Genomic DNA, 6,000 nt, shown 5'->3' with positions numbered 1-6,000 from the left:
TTGGCTGAGGATCAGGGTGTTTTGTGCTGGTGGAGAAACCTAAGGACACCAGTCAGGATACGTGGAGAGGCAAGAGGAAGTATACAGTGCGGCCTTGACTTCAGATGCAATCTTCATTTGTTGCATGGCCATACAGACCTGGTTTTGAGCCACTTGTTTTCTAACTCTTTCTCTAACCAGATGGACTCAATATAACTTATGAAAAAATCTGGGTGAGCAAGGATACTTTTTATTTGTGTTTCTCTATCAGTCAGATAGAGAAATTTACATCCTCCAACTAGGAACAGCACTCCCTTGGGGATTTGTGACCCATCCCTTCTAGAACTTTATAAACACCCTAATGGCAGAGACTGCTACCTTTTACCCCCAAATCACTTTCCCACCCTTCCCGGGCTCACAGCTGGAATGCATTTCCCAGCTTCCCTTGAGTAAGGTGTGATTATGTGGCTGTTTTGTCCAATAGTACGTATGTAGAAGTAATGCCATTTTTCAAGCTAAGGCTTTCCTCTGCTGCTGGCTTTGCTGCAGCTAATGGTTGCTGGAGGCACAGGTTGGAATGAGCCTTGATTGCTGAGTGTACAGGAAAGCCATCATGAAATGGGAACACCTCTTTACTGTGTGGGTAAGACTTGAATTTCTATTATGTTTAAAGCACTGTATTCTTGGATCTCTTTGTTACAGCAGCCAGCATTACTGTAACTAACACTTCTTATTTTAAAACAATATATTTTTATTGATTTGAGAGAGGATGGGAGAGGGAGAGAGAGATAGAAACATCAATGATGAGAGAGAATCACTGATCGGCTGCTTCCTGTACACGGCACACTGAGGATCAAGCCCACAACCTGGGAACCGTGACCTCCTGGTTCATAGGTCAACGCTCAAGCACTGAGCCACGCCAGCTGGGCTGGAACTAACACTTCTTAAAGTCCTTCTTTGTTACTCTGCCCGTATAGCACAGGGCATCCTGCTCCCTGTGATGGGAGTGCGGAAGTGCTTTGTAAATTGTGAAGTGCTCTACACATGAGAAATATGACTGTGATCAGGGCTTTGCTAATATTTCAACACAAGACAGGGTCTAAGTCAGCTGTATCAATATATAGCTAATAATTACTGACATCTTAGAAGGAGCCTGATGGCATAGAAATCACTTCTTATACCCTTTATTACTTGTAATACCTACCATAGTCCTGAGAGACAGGCTTTTAGCTTAGGCCCATTTTAAGGATGACAAGAGGGAACATGTTGAACTTCCTCAAGGACTCACAGCTGGTCAGGTGCCTGAGCCTGACCTTATCCCCTTTGTTGTTCTGGGAGGAAACAATGAAGAACTGTTTTTATCTCTAATCCATTCTGCATCAATTAGGCTCTCCAAAGGCCACCTTGAGAGGCTAGGAAACAGGTTATATCTAAGGCTGTGGATGCAGGAATTCAAGAAGTGTTTGAATTCAGGTTCATTCCTAGTTGAACCTGCCTACCCCAGGAATATGTTCTTAAAAATAAGGGAGAGGTATTATTTTTGAGTTTCTGCTTTGTGGTAGATTATCTGCAATGATGGCTACCAAGGAGTCCTTCCATTCCTGTATGTGCATTTATTATGGGTTGAGTCACGTCCCACCCCCATAAATTGGTTGAATATATTGGAGTATGTTGGAGTCCTAGCATCCACTACCTTACCTGAAGATTGGGTCTTTACAAAGGTAATCAAATTAAAATGAAGTCATTAGGGTGGACCCTAATCTGTTCATGTCCGTATAAGAAGGGGAAATTTGGACACAGAGATAAGGACAAGCACACAGGGGGAACTCATGTGAAGATGAAAGCATGAAGGTAGAGATCAGGGTGATGCATCTACAAGCCAGTGGACATAAAAGATTGCCAGCAAACCACCAGAGCCAGGAGAGAGGAATGGAACAGATTCCCCCTCATGGAAGGAGCAACCCTGACTGACAGTTTGACCCTGGACTTCCAGCCTCTAGAAGTGTGAGATAGTAAATTTCTGTTGAATAAGCCACTCAGTTTGTGGGACCTTGTCGTAGAAGCCCTAGCAAACAAATACAACATTCCACTCTTCCTAGCAATACGTGGAGTCAGTTTACCCTCTCCTTGAACTTGGGCTGGCTTCATGACTTTTTGTAGCCAATAGTATGTGGCAGAACTCATGAATTGGCAGTTCTGGGCCTAGGTCTTAAGATGCTTGGCAGCTTCCATTTCTACCCTCTGAGAAGCCAGGCTGTCATGTTGTAGGGAAGTCTAGGCTCTCCTGCTGGAGAGGTCACCTGGAGAGAGAAGCCATTTACATTGTCCTAGGCCCACCCAAGCTTCCAGCTGATGTCCCTAGTTAACATCACATGCAGCAGAAGAACTGTCTAGCTGAGCCCAGTCAACACAAAATGTATATATTTACAGGGGGGGAAGGGGGCCAAAAGTAGGTTTACAGCTGTGAATATGCAAAACACAGAGTTTATTCTTTACTAGAGGCCTGGTGCATGAAATTCGTGCACAGGTAGGGTCCCTAGGCCTGGCTGATGATCAGGGCCGATCGGGGCCTTCCAGTTGCTGGCTGGGGCCTTCCTTTGTTCCATGCCACCCCCTGGTGGTCAGTGCACATCATAGTGAGCAATCAAACTCCTGGTCTCCTGGTCAAACTCCTGCAGGGACAATTTGCATATTAGGCATTTATATATATGTATACTAGAGGCCCGGTGCATGTGTGTGTGTGTGTGTGTGTGTGTGTGTATGTGTGTGTATATGCTATTTTTATCCACCAAGCCAAACCAGCTAGGGATATATTGATTTTCTTATTGAATATTCATAACAAGTCTTTGGATTAGGTATTATTTATTAACCCCATTTTATAGATGAGGAAACTGACACACACAGAGAGAACACATGAAGGCAGAATTCAAACCCAGGAAATCTAATCCTGAGAGCCCACTCGTAAACATTCTGTTCTCCTTGGTGATGGAAAAGGATTCACAGAGCGATGTGTGACATCTAACCTAACATTTAACTCCAAAGGGACATAGGGGTTTGTCAGGAGCAAGGGGGAAAGACTTCTAGGGGGAGGGGATAGCTTGGACAATGACAAGGCCTTTTCTGCGAAGAAGAAACCTCACCCGAAATTCACCATGTACATGCCCTGCAGCCTGTAATGGAGGACAGACTGTTCCATGGTGTGACCGCTGCCAGTCCCACCAGCTAGATCCTGGCCAGAGTGGGGATTGCTTCCTCAAATCCCCCCAGACTGTTTAATCCACCCCTTCCCAATAGCCCAGGTGTGCTGGTTCATGCAACAGGCCCTAGCCCTAGCAAGCATGTAAGGCATTTGCCCACTATCTGGAGTCAGTCACGAACCAGTATCCTTACCCTTCCTGCCCGGTCCTATATAATTCTTTAGGGCCTGCCATGTGGCGAGCAGATATCCATGTCTTCTTGCCACCCCCGGAGGTCAGCCTGGCTGCACAGTGGTCGGCAAACTCATTAGTCAACAGAGCCAAATATCAACAGTACAACGATTGAAATTTCCTTTGAGAGCCAAATTTTTTAAACTTAAACTTCTTCTAATGCCACTTCTTCAAAATAGACTGGCCCAGGCCATGGTATTTTGTGGAAGAGCCACACTCAAGGGGCCAAAGAGCCACATGTGGCTTGCGAGCCGCGGTTTGCCGACCACTGGCCTGGCATGTAAGTTACCTTACTCTCACCTGGGAAATTTTCCCAATACCTGTACCCAATCAGTTCCTCCTGCAGAGGAGCATCCAAACCCCTTACTGCAGGGAAACCTCTGTCCTCCGGGCCTCTGGACGGGGGTGGGGGTGGGGGGTGGAGGGGTGGTGGTGGTGGTGGGGGTGGTGGCTATGCTCTGCATTGGGGCCTGGTGGGTTCATTGTGGGGTCTGAGTTAGGTGAGGCACACTCCTCATTCTGAAAGAGTTCCCCTGAAGGCTTGCACCCCTTGGACTGGGTCTCTATCAGCCCTGAAAATGCTTACAGGGCTAAATAGAATGAAACTGTCAGAGCCCCTGCTCCCCCCTCCTCCAACTGAGCAAATGAAAATCTGCAAGGAACCAGAATCTGAAACAGAAAACAAATAAATAATTTCCAAAGAATTCTGACTTAAAAACAAAAGTGACCCTGACATTTGTATTAGCTTCGGTTTTTATAAAATCAAGGATGAGGCAGTGGGCAAAGGATATTTTCTTAAAGAGGCCACTTCCGCTCACAGTCGTGGGCTGCGAAAGGACTGGCTGTGGCGTTTTGAGTGCCCCATCACCCACTGCTGTTGCGGGTTTGAGATCGGTTCTCGGAGGCTGGGGGGTGGGGTGGAGGGTGCAGCAGGGGTGTTGGGGAGAAAATGAGATTCGGGGTGGCTCTTGGGGACGAGCCCTCTGACCCCAGTGGAGTGTCTGCGGGGGTGAAGGCAGCTCCAGGAGGACAGAGGTGCCCTTTCTTTCCGAAAGGTAAACTCCGCGGGTAAACTGAGGTCCGCGGGCCGGCTCTGCTGGTCGCCTAGCAGGCAGCCTGGGCCCTGTGTTCGGCTACTTTTCTTTCGGGGATGGGGGGGGACTTTCGGCGCTCAGCTTGGCCAGGGGACGGGGCGTGGGGCCCCGGTGGGGTGCGCTGGGCCGGGAATTGGAGGTAGGGGCACCCGGCTTCCCAGCCCGGCGGCCGCCAGTTTCCCCGCCCCCGGCGGGGCGGGACGGGGAGGAGCTGCGCGCGCCCCCGCCCAGAGGCGGAGCGGGAGCCGGGCAGGAGCGGACCGGGCGGGGTGGGCCGGGGACGCGAGGCGGAGCGGGGCCCCACACAGGCCGCGGCGGCTGGCTCGGGCCCCTACGGTCCCGGTGGCGGCTGGAGGAGGAAGCCCGGCGGTTGGAGAGGAGGGGAGGTGGAGGAGGACGAGGCTGGAGCGCCGTTCGCCGCAGACTCACTTCCCCGGCTCAGCAGGGAAAGGTATGGAGCGCCCGCTCTCCGCTCCTGGCCCCCGGCGCCCGGCTCTCGCTCCGGGCGGGCGGGCGGGGGCTGCGGCCGCCGCGGGAGGGCGAAGGGCCCGGAGCGGCCCCGGAGACGCGGTCGGTGCGGGGCTCCCGCGGCCAGCGCGCTCGGGCGGGAGGGCTGGGTGCGCGGCATTCCCCGAGGCTCGCGGAGAGCGGTGGGCGCCGCGCCCCCTTCGCCCGCGTCGGGGGAGGCGGTGGTCGGGGCCGGGGGTCGGTGATTTCGAGAGGGGGCTGCGCGGGCCGGGCGAGCGCGCCGGGATGGAGGGCAGGCCGGACCCCGCGGGCTGCATGCTGCCGGGGAGCCCGGGGCGCCTGGCGGGCGCGCTTTGTGGGCGCAGACAAAGCCGGGCGCCGACGCTCCGCGACGACTGGGGCCGCCCAGAGGGTGGTCGCTGGGGAGAGAAGAGAAGGCTCTGGGGCGACGGCCGAGACTAGGGGAGAGGCCGGGCCGCCCTCCCTGCGGGCGTCCGGGGGGTCTGCTCGGGGGCGGGGGGAACCCAGACAGGGTGGGAGCAGCTCTCTCCTGTGGGCCAACTAGCAGCTCACGGGCTGCGACGGGCTCGGCGAGAGCCAGGCTCAGGAAAGGGGAGTGTGTTGGAGGGCTCGCTTTGGGGGAGGGGCTGAGGGACGGCTCTGTCCTGGGGTGGGGGCTGGGCTTTGGTGGAGCCGGTGACGGGCCCGTGGACCCCCTCCAAGCTTGCACCTGGAAAGGGTACGGCTGGATATGATAAGCCCTGTGTCTGACACATATGATGAGATATGTCCACAGGTTGTTTGCAGGACCTGCTGGTGGTGGCACATCCGTGCCAGTCCACGGGAGGGCCACTTGTCCTAGCAGTGAAACAAGGCAGGCGCCCCAGGGGCCACTGAAGTGAGCACGAATGGAGGGGTGTGTAGGCGTGCACCTGGAAGTGAGTACAGTGAAGGTCCCACATCTGTATTCAGCTGCGTTTCATCCCCCTCCCCTCCCCTTCTCTCTTAGGGGCTTGAAGCATCCCAGTTCC

The 6,000-nt window shown here is 53.5% G+C and overlaps 1 protein-coding gene across 5 annotated transcripts in view; it reads left to right on the top strand.

Annotated features, from left to right (window-relative positions):
* The first annotated feature begins 4,759 nt into the window (after nucleotides 1-4,759).
* Nucleotides 4,760-6,000, top strand: part of SMOX (spermine oxidase) — a 51,422-nt gene continuing 50,181 nt past the window's right edge. For 3 of the 5 annotated variants that reach the window (XM_054724151.1, XM_028144747.2, XM_008141053.3), the window contains exon 1: nucleotides 4,761-4,952. The gene's annotated coding sequence lies outside the window, so the exon portion shown is untranslated. Of the gene's footprint in view, nucleotides 4,953-6,000 lie in introns of all 5 variants that reach the window. The other 2 variants (XM_028144746.2, XM_008141054.3) reach the window with 2 other exon arrangements.

Source organism: Eptesicus fuscus, chromosome 12 (genome assembly GCF_027574615.1).
Source record: "Eptesicus fuscus isolate TK198812 chromosome 12, DD_ASM_mEF_20220401, whole genome shotgun sequence".
In the NCBI taxonomy this organism is placed as follows: domain Eukaryota; kingdom Metazoa; phylum Chordata; class Mammalia; order Chiroptera; family Vespertilionidae; genus Eptesicus; species Eptesicus fuscus.
Note: the sequence above shows the minus strand (reverse complement) of the source record. Positions and strands in the feature narration are given on the sequence as shown.